The sequence below is a fragment of the Eulemur rufifrons genome, chromosome 7 (assembly GCF_041146395.1).
Source record: "Eulemur rufifrons isolate Redbay chromosome 7, OSU_ERuf_1, whole genome shotgun sequence".
NCBI classification, from domain to species: Eukaryota; Metazoa; Chordata; class Mammalia; order Primates; family Lemuridae; genus Eulemur; species Eulemur rufifrons.
The window spans coordinates 75,331,335-75,344,595 of NC_090989.1; the positions used below are offsets into that span (position 1 = coordinate 75,331,335).

The 13,261-nt window shown below is 36.9% G+C and overlaps 1 protein-coding gene across 1 annotated transcript in view; it reads right to left on the bottom strand.

The window, feature by feature from the left end:
- The window catches only part of LPP (LIM domain containing preferred translocation partner in lipoma), a 645,020-nt gene that overhangs the window by 195,992 nt on the left and 435,767 nt on the right, over positions 1 to 13,261 (bottom strand). The gene's annotated exons all lie outside the window — the stretch shown is intronic.

Genomic DNA, 13,261 nt, shown 5'->3' on the forward strand with positions numbered 1-13,261 from the left:
AGAAGACAACGTACCAAACTTACCAAGGGAAGCCCTGGGGAATGAATGGGGGCATAGGTGCACTTCCACTTTTTTCCATGTACTTCTGCATTGGGTGACTTTTTTTTTTTAATAACAACTTTTATAACAACTAAAAATTTAAAGCCAAAGAGTTCATTATAAAAAGCAGTTGGAAGGCGGACTGCCTCAGTATCAAGAAAGATTATAAATGTGAGTTTTGCCTTCCAGGAATGCAAATAGCTTCCTCATTTCTGCTCCTCCCAGTTCTTACTTAAATTCTTGTACAGTCAGTTCAAACTTGTTCAGTCCCTTGATACCTAAAGTGTGAGCAGGAAAGCATTCAAAATGCAAAAACAGAGATTAATAGAGGATTTTCAAGTACTTTTATTGAAACGATGATTGATACAGAATGTCTTCTTGCTCTTCTGTGGCAGCGTTACTAGACACCACTGGAGAAGACTTATTTTCTTCATAATTAGACGTCCTACAAATGCAGCAAACGATGCAAAAAGAGCATGATGTTCAGAGTTGTCATTTATGGTTAAATAATTAGCATTACACTCAAATGCTACCTGTGGTATTACAGCTACTCTGGGCCTGGAGGCTTCTATACCTGCATTCAACGTGGGGGCCTATCACAGTAACTTGTCTAAAACAGACTTGTCACTTGTAGAAGGGAATGGGTCACTCTATGTTGGTTACATTTTAAAATGAAAATAAGAAACAGCAGAGAAATAAAAAGCAGCTTTTTTCACATGCACAAGAATAACATATGTAACTGCCTCTTGATTGTCAGAATTCATGACTTTGTGGGCAAAGGGGGCAATGGGACCGTCTCTTAATATCAACAAAAATTCGTCTCCTTTTATCACTTCTAGATGTAATCTTCCTATTGATGCAGTGAGGGAAAGGGGGAGGGGAAGGCATCCATCAACTGGATTTGTACTTTTCATTACAAATATGGCTGATTTTTTCCAATTTCAATAAATATTGAAATTTGATAAACCAAAGGAAATGCTGACAACTCTGCCAACACATCTAGATGTTACCTTTTTATAGATTTTAATTTTGCTGCAAAAGGACTGGTGAAACTTTTAAAAGACAAGGAATAATATGACAAAATAATTTATTCCTCATATATTTATTAAGTGAAAGAGGAATGCTGGGTCCTGTAGGGATAGTACATAGGAATACAAACTGTTTCTCTTTTCAAGTTCTTAATACCTAGTGTCAGTATAATAACTATAATCCCAGGTAGTCTTTAACAAATGCCATAAAAGAGGCAGAGCCATTTTAGGCTGGGTGGTACTAGATCTGAAACTCAAAAATTGGAAGGATTTTAGGATGTAGAGAAAACAATCCAGCCAGAGCTAAACTGCATAAACAAATATGTGGAGAAAAGACAGCTTATGTGGAATGTGTGGGGGAAACTGAAATTGGTCTATTAGGTTAGAAACCTGCAACTGCCAAGAAGGAGCAGTGGGAATCAAAGCCAAAAAGACAATGGAAGAAAATTATGGGAGCCTTAGGATGGCAATGGGGACAGCATTAATCATGGTACCGACCAAAACAAAAATCCTGTGGCCATGAGATGTGACAGTTTAGAATCCCTTGACTTCATTTTTTCCCCACCACCCCTCCAACTATTCAGTTTGGAGGCAAAGGAGGCTAAATTCAAAAATAAGTATAATCTTTAAATGTGCTTGCGGTCAAAGCTTTAGCACCAACCACATGTGTTAAATCCAATAGCAAAATTATACAGGGGAAGAGGAAGTAACGTGTGTGCCATCATGGAGGTGAGTTTGGTTCAACATGAGATCTCTGTCTCAAAAATGCCCTCATCTGAAATTGGTTCAAACCTCAACTGCTGGCCTGAAGTAGCCTTGAGTAACAGTGGACACTCATACAAAAGTAAAAGAGTGAAAAAACTATTGGCTTGAGTGATAAAAAAAACCTGTTTTTTTTTCTTATTAAATAATGTTTAACATCTATGTGACCATTGGCAAAACCCTTGCTCTCACCCAGACTCTTGCTTTTCCCATCTGGAAATAAGGAATTTTGGAAGATTTAGAGCATGTTTTTTAACTTTAATAACCTGACTTTAAATGCTGCATGATCTGTGTGGGTAAGACTACTGCCAGTCTCAGGGTTCATAGGCATGGAATTTAAAATGTCCTCCTCAGTGTCATGATCCTATTGTTTCTACCCAATCTCAAAAACCTCCTGACTTCCCTTCTCAATTTTCCTAAAATTATATTTTCACATGCTCCTTCTCTACTAGTCTGCATATGACTTTAAGATTCTGATAGACTCATGTTTGTATTTGACAAAGCTTCTAGCCTAAGATCTTACAAATAATGATCATTCAATAAATATTTGTGGAATGAAAGAATGAATAAAATGTCAGTTTTTGACTTACATACTAGGTTATATGCACCAAAAATAATTCCCAGAAATATCTTGGAGACAGTATTAACAATAAATAACAAGGAAGATCATATACCACTGTTCCCATCATTTTTTACTTTTGAATATTTCCTAGGAAATTTGCAGAAAAAGAAGTAATTGTCCTGTGGAAAAACAGCAAATCACTCAGTGATCTTGCACTTCTGTGCCAGATTGTAATTCCTAGCTACAGGCTTTATCCACAGATTCACGCAGCAGAGAGAGAAGAATGAAGCCTGAGGATCTGACTTCCAATCTTGCCTCTTATGCTTAAATACCTATTAAGGACGCAGATTACATCTTGGCTGTTTCAATGCCACTGGAAATTATGGCATTAAAGTCCTTTAGCATGAAAAATTACTTGTTTGAAAGCAATTACACATACTGCACTCACATATCTTGCAATCTTTAATATTTGAAAAGTTACATAGTTTCCAGAGAGCAGCTTAGAACTTAGTTATAGTGTTTGCTATAAACACCTCCCAACACCCACTCTGCATATCATATGGCGGGTGTAAACTAAATGATTTCCTATTGTACATTGTTCATGTCCAGGCATAAAATTATAAGAGCTTCAATCTTCAGAGTAAAAAAAAAAAAAAACTAATTTAACACATCATCTTTAAGAATAAATGAGGTTACAAATCTACATTTGGAAGAACAGAATCTAGTCCATATGTACCAGATACCATTTTTTTTTTTTTTCAAACTCAAACTCCGGATTCCAAAATGTATACTCTCTCTATATACTGAGGTAACAGCTTGTCAGAGAAATGTGGCAAGCAACAGCAGGACTAGCACAGCAGATGGGTAGTATTTTTATACTGGCTTTTAAGTGATAATGTGAGTTTACATAGGGTCATCCTAAATATTGTTTAAGTGCACGAAATGACTCGAGTCACTGTCTAACCTTGAGTAGGCTGTTTTGCTTTCAGTTCTTGTCTAAATTTGCCACTGTCAAGGCTTCATCAAGAGAAGTCTATCTTTTCTTTCAAAAAGGAGCTGCACACATTTCTGAGAACCTTTCTTTTCAGATTCTTGTACATGTTTTACGTTGTCATTAAAAAATAAGAAAGAAAAAAGCTATAAAAACTTCCCCAGTTAACACAGTGGACTAACTCAGTCTTGTTCAACAGGTCACAAAGGATATGTGTTCCAGGAGGAAAAAAAACAACAAACACTGGATGGTGAGGTTGGAAGCCCTAAATTCTAATTTTAGTTCTTCTAATAATTAGCCCCATAGCATCTCTGAGCCTCAACTGCTACATCTGGAAGATGTGCTTACCTATAACTACCATACAGAGTTGTGAGGGTAGGAGGTGTCAAAAAAGAACCTATGTAAAACACCTGCCAAGGCGTTTAGGGCTCATGTCCTTCCCTCTTGTGCCTGAGCCTATTTCCTGAAAAAACGGACAGGTCTTGATGACCTCTAACTCTGATTTCAAAAGACTGCATGGGTTTTAAAGGAATCCTATATAATCAGAGCAAAATTTATTTTTTTCACTCACAAATTGGAATGTACATCAATCTTAAAATCTTAAGAAAGCCTTAAGAGATGAAAACTTTTATCACTGTTTTTTCTATGTGTGTATACAGCACAGATACAACACATAACCACTAGAAAGAGTTCCTTCCTCTAAGGCAAGGTTTCCCCAACAAGGATGAGTGGGTGGAAGAGAGCAGGGTGGAGGTTTTAGGATTTCAGCATTGTATTAGGTTCTGTTACCTTTGAAAATCACCTCCTCTCTTTCCTGGATAACACAAGCAGAATGCAAGCACCCAGACGGCAGGAATTGTGATTACTGCATTCATTACTGAATCCCAGTGCCTACAAGAGTGACTGGCACATAGTAGACATTCAGAAATATTTGTTGAATGACTGGTGAATAAATGAAGGGCCCTTGTTTCCCTCTTTCCTGCTGAAAAATCATTGTTCTAAAGAGACCTGTAAGGTATGTTCTGTTTCCCAAAGAAGGATATAATGTGTTCAGAATTAAGCATCTTACCTATGTTTACATAGCCAGAGAATATGCACTGAGGCAGAATCCCACCCTAGAGTTCCCTATTCTTCCTAATAAGCCATATGGCCTTGAAGAGACCGTATGTCAACTCATTTGACCAAGGATGTCTGTGTGAACCTTTCTGGCCCTTTAAGTGCCACACTTGTAAGGATGAAATGATAATATAATGCTTCAGAGAGTCATTGGATAGAAGGAGATCAAGTCATAACTTAGGAAACAGTGAAGTAAGAACATGTTCTCAGGTGTCTTGACTACAAATAGGACCATGCAATTTTGCTGTTAAGTTATAAAATGCCACAGAAATAATAATAGTTACTAATATTATTATTCTTTGCACACAAGCTTCTTGAGTGAAGGCACTTATTCATCTACTTATCAATGGATTGGCCAGTACTTAAAAACAGAGTCTGGCAAAATTGGCATTCTGAGACTAAGTGACTAGATATATTAATAAGAATGATGAAATCTTAGAAGGACAAATGTAAATGACTGTATTTCTGCTAAACCATTAATTGTCCAATTATAGGATGAATCAGATCCTGACAAATAAGGCAAAGGCTAAGATAAAATTATGAACGAAATACAAAATTTCCCTAAAATGCAAAATTTATAATTTGCCACTTCTTCAACAAAATCGATCAATATTACAAAGGAAAAGACAAATTGGCCTTAAGACATGTATTTTTAAAACTGTATTCAGTAACAAAAGAATATGTTAGCTATGTTCAGAGAGGAAATTATCATTTTCTGAAAAAACAATCACTACTTGTAAGAATTAGAACAGTAGAAACTACGATAAAGTGATTTACTAGAACCCTTCTTTCCTTTATCATAAAATGCTATCCTTTAGATTGTCTGGAAATTTTACATTTTCTGAAAATTAACAATATTTTGGGTGCTACGTCGCACTGAACGTCTGTAGCCCATTCAACACAGAAAAGTAGCATATACTTTACCTACAACAATATTCGCCTACGTTCCATTCCATTAAAACTATAGGTCAAACAGGGCACATGGTGGCAAAAGCCAAATGTGAGAGGGGATAGAGGAAAAATAAAAACAGCATGTGGTTCTCAGGCAACTTTTAATCATACTCCATCTTAGTGCACTACAAATCTAGATAGTGGTTCTCAAAAGATGTGGGCATTAAGGAGATGCCTTCTTCTAAGGCAGCGGTCCTCAACCTTTTTGACACCAGGAATCAGTTTCATGGAAGACAATTTTCCATGGATGGCGGGCTGGAGGCGGAGCTTAGGCAGTGATAGAGGGATGGGGAGCAGCTGCAAATATGCTCTTTCGCCCACCGCTCACCTTCTGCTGTGCCTACCCCATTCCTAAGTTTCATGGAAGACAATTTTTCCATGGACTGAGGTGGAGGGCAGGGGTGGGCAGCAGAGCTCTGTGGTCCAGGGGTTGGGGACCATAGCTCTAGGGGACTTAATTCACTGTGTGTGTGTTGGGGGTGGGGTGCTACTGGCATTTAAAGGGTGGAGGAAACCAGGCATGTTCATGTTCTGCCATGCGCTGGACATTCCCACACGATGAGGAACTCTCTTGCCCTAAATGTCAGTAGCACCAGTTGAAAGACAACAGCCTGTGCCTTACTCCCAAGTTCTCCCTAATTTTGATATCTGGTAATATTTCTATACTTATCATATGAAAAATCAATATTTGATTTTAAAAATTCACTAACTCAGAATACAAACAGAAGATACTGATAGTCTCAAAATTATTTAAATATTCTTATTATTTCACATAACTAGAGAGTTGAGCAAATGGGTCAATGTATCTTCTATCTTGCTCTCTCTTGCACGATATCTCTCTCTCTCTCTCTCTCTCTCGCACACACAGACACACACACACACACACACAAATCTACACCTCCTCAAACTAAATATTACACTCAGGAAAATGCTAAGGGTAAGTATAATTTTTAAAAATTGTTTTTTCAGGCCACTGACTATATGAAAGTGTTAGAATATACAAGACTTGAACTTCACAGTTGTTTTAATAAGAACAGATGTCTTTTGATAGAGAAATAGGTCAACTTGAAACACCATGTGTGACTTTGTTCATTTAGTCAAACAAGGTTATGGGACACTGTCTAGGTTTTATGCACTGAGCAGCATCCCAAAATAAGTCAGTAAGAAACATGTCTTCACAGAGTTTTATCTCTAAGAGGGGTGCTAAGACATATAGAAAAATAACTTTAGTATGAAGGAGAAGATTAAAACTTTCATTAAAGGTATATGACAAAGAGCAACTGGAATTTAGAAGGGAGACTATCACTTTTAGCTCAAGGACCTGAAAATGCTCAGAGGCTAATTGGCACGTGAAACCACAATGTTCCTGCTCTAGCCTAACTGTGGCTCTGTCCAATTATGACATGTGGCAACTTGTAATACACAACTTGTAATAGATTTAGTGTGCTTATCGGGTTACATTAAATAGCGTAAATTCTACATCCAATTTCATTACCACACCTTATAAGACCATTGACCCCAGTTACATCCTGAAAATATAGTCCTGAAGACACAAGTAGCAACATTTTGTATTTTTCCACTTACTGTAGCCTTTCTTATTGCGTCAGAAAATGGTATCAGCATTGTGCTCTGAAAATATGCACGGTATACATCATGTGTATACATGCCAGATATAATAGCCACCCTACCTTCTGCAGTTTTAAGTAGCAATGTGCTTGATACTTAATGGGATAAAATGGGGTGCTGAAGAGAATGGCAAAAACTCGTTTGAAAGAGTTTATCTTTAATTTACTGGTCCCAGGAGATTTTGAAGGCAAAAAATAAACCCTCTTGTGGAAACATTTCATTTACCTAACAGCTTGAAATCTTCACTGTGGATTATCTTCGATGTGACACTCCCCCACCCCTTTTTTTGAGTTTGTATACTGCAATTAGAGGAAAAACAAATTCTAAAAGCCAGAGGCACCGGGGCCCTTTAATCAGATCCGAGGCATCTCACATGAAGCGGCTGGAGGGCGTCCGGTTACTGAACAGGCGCAGGTCCGCACAGAGATGCCTTCCAGGGAGCTTCGCCCCATAGCTTGTCCTGCGTTTTTTTCTCCCCTCTTGTTTCTTTTCTCCCTTTGGTTTTTCAGGGGACTTGTACTCTCTTCTGTTCTGTTTGATGACACTTTGTCAATTAGATGCATTCCATTCAGTTCAGAAGTTCATTAAATTCAGATAACACACCATTCTTGCAAGCTGACTGATGTTTATTAATGTAACATGCGACACAGGTAATACAGCAGGGGATTTGAGCTTTTCTTTGTATCACTCTGACACGGAGAATAATGCAGCGCATTTGCAATTCATCAGGGGCTTTCTAATGTTATTTACATTTTTAAAGATTTCTTGAAAGTCACATGCCTTTGAGAAATTCAGGAATGTGTGCACTGCACAAAGATAAATTAGATATAGGCAATATGCTGATCCACACATTCCTAAAGAGTTTTCCCTTTTGTGCCTGTTCTGTGAGGGGATGGAGAGGAAAAGGGCAGCGGAGAGGCAATAAGAAGCCCTTTATGTAATTAAGCTGTGAGCATTTAATAAGATGTTGATTATTACCAGCTACAATAATATTAATCTTTAAACTTAAATAGTAAGTGCAATTTCCAAAGTATTTTCCGCTATTTGTTATCTCATTAAGCTGGTTTTTCTACTGTGCTTTTCTTAAGAATAAAAATCAACACAAATGAAACGAATCCCAATTGATCTATCAGGCCTCAGTCACTCACACAGCCTCAACAGCAGGAAGGATTTCCAAATGCATGTAAGGAAAGAACTGAAATGCAGACAAGCGCATAGTACCTATGACCTCTCTGACTCCCCCAAACTATTTGTGCCAATTGAGCCCATTAAGGTAAAGATAGTTTTGAAGCCCAATGATGCCATACCACTTAGGGATAAATAAGGCTAGGGAATTTAATTCAAGAAACACTGTTTAAATGCCTACTTCCTGCAGAGCACTTTTAGGTTCTAGAGGATCAATCCTTTCCTCTTAGGGAGTTTACAGTTTAGGAAGAAATAATCAAGCACCATGTCTGTATAACTGAGAGAAATTATTTAAATTTTTTTTATTGTTTCACATAAGGACAGGATTGAACCAACAATTCTCCCTTCTTTTCCTTTCTCTCTCTTCTCTATTTTTCTGGCCACACTAATAGCAGATGTTGAAATGTTAGCATGTGTTTGCATGTGCGTTGTAATAACAGTCAAAACTTTTACTTTAGGGTTAAAAAAAATTAAGCACTCACTGAACATCAGGAAAATCTTTTTATCCTTCCAAGGCTTCTGCCTACTATATGGAAGAAAGAAAAAGGAAAAAATAATTCTCTAAGAAAAATCAGCTTCCCTTTAGTTAGACTTTTAACCCTATTTCAAGATATGCTATAAATTGGGGAGGGTACATTGGAGCACATATGACTGGTCAAAAACACATCTTTGTCAAGAGTATGAGTAGACAAGCAACAGACTGAGAGAAAATATTTACAAAAACACATCTGATAAAGAACTGTTATCTAAAAAACAAAAAAGAACTCTTAAAACTTATACAAAAAAACAAACTGCCCCTTTAAAATAGGCAAAAGATACCTCACCAAAGAAGATATAGAGATGGCAAATAAGCATATGAAAAGGTGCTCAACATCATACATCATCAGGGAATTATAAATTGAAACAACAATGATATACCACTCAGTCTAAGTCTATTAGAATAGTCAAAATCCAAAACACTGACAACATTGACACTGACAACGAAATGTTGGCTTGGATGCTGGAGCAACAGGAACTCTCATTCCTTGCAGGTGGGAACGCAAAATGGTACAGCTACTTTGGAAGACAGTTTGGCAGTTTTTTATAAAACTAAACATACTCTTACCATATGATCCAGCAATCGCATTCTTTGGTATTTACCCAAATGAGCTGAAAATTTATGTCCACACAAAACCTGCACATGGATGTTTATAGCAGCTTTATTCATAATTGCCAAAACTTGGAAACCACCAAGATGTCCTTCACTAGGTGAATGGATAAACTGTGGTACATCCATAAAATGAAATATTATCCAATATTAAAAAGAAATGAGCTATCAAGCCATGGAAGAACCTTAAAAGTATATTATTCGGTGAAAGAAGCCAATCTGAAAATCTAACTACATGACTCTGGTACAGCAAAACTACTGAGACAGTAAAAAGTTCAGCGGTTACCAGAATTTAGAGGGAGGGAGGGATGAATAGGCAGAGCATGAAGCATTTTAGGGCAGTGAAAGGATTCTGTATGATACTATAATGGTGGATAATATTATTATACATTTGTGCAAATCCATAAAATTTCCAACACCAAGAGTCAACCCAAATGTAAACTATGGACTTTGGGTGATAATGATGTGTCAGTGTAGGTGCATTAATTTTAACAAACGTGTCACTCTGGTAGAGAATGTTGATAGTGGGGAGGCTGTGCATTTGTGGGGGCAGGGAGTACACGGTAACTCTAGTACTATCTGCTCAGTTTTACTGTGAACCTAAAACCGCTCTTTAAAATAAAGTTTATTTAAAACACACACACACACACACACACACACAAACACACACACACACCTCTTTCAAAAACCAGTTCAGGTTGGAAATGACAAGAAGTCCTATGATGCTTAGTATTGAAGCCAAAAATAGTTGAAAGAAGGAGGATTTTAAGACAGAAATCATGACTTTGATTTTTAGTTCCAATTTTAACTAGCTGTTCAACAACCCCTCTAACAATCAATTTACAGACCTACAAAATGGGACCAAATATCTAACTGAAAGGAGTTTTTGTGAGCACGAGAATGAAATAATGGACACACAAACGCTCTGCATATTTTAAAGCATGTACACATTATTGAATGGTTTGGCTTTTTGGCAGGTTGAAGCAGCTTCCTTAAAGAATTGGCTTCAAAGATCTTAGGTTTTTTTGTTTGCATGTACAAAAATAGAACAAATATCATGTTGTTGCATTCATTGTAGGGAAACAAAACTGGGGAAAGGGTGACAATACTGTGATTGGTGGTCTTAGAAGCATCTTCATACATCACAAGGACAGAGGCAGAAGTAAGGAAGTTGAGAATTTAAACAAAAATCATGCAGACAAATGCACAAATATGCGAGTTGTGCTATGTGCCATTCCACTTCACTTACTCTCACATCCTTCTGCTTTAAATGACCCAACCAATGTAGCGCAGAATAAGCTGATTCCTGCTACATGTAAAATGAAAGCCATTTGAGTAAGAGATGAAGAATGCAGGGGAAATGAATTGAGACAATAAGGATTAAAGGTGGAGGCCAAATGGATTGCAAAATTATATGTGCTATGTGTATGATCCAATCCACAAGTAGAACCCTTAATATAAAATGAAAACTGAATAAATTAATCAAATATTTATCTGTGCAATGGGTTTCATGCGAGAAGCTGATGGTGCAAACTCTTTTCAGACTATGAGACAGAACAGGAATTTGTAGCAATCCATGGGGAACAAGGAGCAAGACTCTGGCTGCACTTTTGTGCTCTGGTGGAACCTAACCCCAAGCTACCAACTCATCTGCTTGCCTGCCAGACTCTTATTTTGTATAAATCTAACTTTGGAAAACAATCAAAGAAACACTTGTTGAACAAATAAATGGCAAAAGAATATATTTAAGGCCACCCAAGAATCCTTTTTTGGCAACTTGTGAACGACACAGATAACTATATATACTCACTTACTTGATGGTTACACAAAAAAGATTCCAAGCAAAGATTAGGAATCCTATTGTATAGGTCCAAAACTGAGGTTCTGAAAAAAGATGTAACATATAAAGATTGCCTTGCTAGTAAGCAACTGAGTCTAGGTCTCCTGATATCAATTATAATAATCCAATCACCTGTATTCAATGATTAGGAAGTTCTGGGGAGACAAAAAATACATCATACAGAAATAATCGAATGCTGAAGAAATAAATATCCCTGATACCTTACAGGTTATTTTATACTATAAAGAATCCATCAAGTTACACTACTATTTGTTAACACTTATTAAGCGTCTAGACTATATTTGGAAATATGAAGTTGAGATGTCGGGTAGACTGCCAGCTCTGTGGTCACTAAGAGCACCTTGTATTTCCTGAAAGGACATTAAAAATCTCCAAGTCAGTCTATCATTATTTCACTAAATCTACTCTTGCAACTTTCAAACCTAAGTGCTGTGTGGAAATGGGCCTTTGGAGCATCATCAATTAAACTCTTTTGGCTCAAAGGCAAAAATAATCAACCTAAAATAGCAGGTCAGCAGGCCAGCAAGAAAGCCAGCAAAAATGACCTGACTGTCACACCTCCTGGAATACTGAGAGGACTTGAAGATATGTCTAGTGGAAGTTCAGTTTCCTAATTTTGGAGAGAGATGGGCAAATGCTCCCTAAAGTAGAAGGCTCTAAAAACTCAAAAATACATATGGACAGCATATTTATTAACCCACAGATAATGTCTAAGAATCATGAACCCAAAGATAGAAAACATGCATTTTTGGAAACATGGAGCTGTGCAAATGCCAAGGAGAAGTAGCTAAGAGTGTCTTTTGTGAAGCAGGATTCAATGAGTAAAGAGGGGAAGGTCAGGAAAGGGATACTGTTTGTTTTACACTGATTAGTCCTACCAGTTTGTTAAGCTAGTAGCATGTATTAGTTTAATTAAAAATAACTTCAGAAGTATGGAACATTTATTCATATGTTTCAATGACAAAAACATTGGTTACTCATCCATCATCATAGTTACTATGTTGATTAATAAAAAATATGAGCTAACCCAAGGCAGTCGAGGCATACAAAGGTTAACAGGGATATGAAGACAGCACACATCTAAGCTGCACTGTTACATTTATATGCCACTTTTCAGTTGACAGTACCCACTTCTCACAGTGCTACAAGAGAGGGCCAATAAAGTACCGTGCACAAGCAGAGAAAGAAATTATTATTCCCATCTGGAGGAATCTATGAAGGTATCATTAAAATGGTGTTTCTTAGCTTAGCCACTTTACATTTTTTTCAAAAAGGCATTCTCTAAAGAGGGACAATTTTATTAAAAGCAGAGGGATGAATGGAATGGGTTAGTACACTTGGGGACCAGCTCTTTATTTGGATTGGATAAACTAGGGAGATCATGAAGGAATATTGGGTAAAAAAAACTTGAAAGGAAAAAAAAAAAAAACCAGTCCATGAATATTGGGCTAATCCCATAGTCATGGAAAGCTGTTCAAAGATAAATTTGTGAGTAACATACTGACAAAACCAAAATGAAAAGAGCATATAAAATACAGAAAACTAGTGACAAAGCTAAATTTATACCAGCCTGTGATCAATGATTTATAATATTGAGCAAAGACAAGTACAGCAAATAACATAAGGGCAAAAATTTTGAAATTAAATTTTTAATGACAGTCACACAATTCTTTGCTTTTTTATTGTTTCTTATTCAGATCAAAGGAAAACAACTGTAATAAATGTCTTGTACTCTCTGCTTTTGGATATACACACTTTGACAGCTCTTGGGAACTTAAACATCCCTGCAGCATTAAGGAGAATGTGCACATTGGAGGGGAAAGAGGATAAAATAATTGAATTCAGATGTGATATCATCAGACACCTTAAAGCCCGCAAACAATTCAGCAATTAATAAAATACCTAAAGACTTGCAAAACATTCCATGGAAATAGGCCAATGTGGACTCTATTTGGAAATCCCTGTGAGAAAGTAGGGATCAAGTATTATCTTC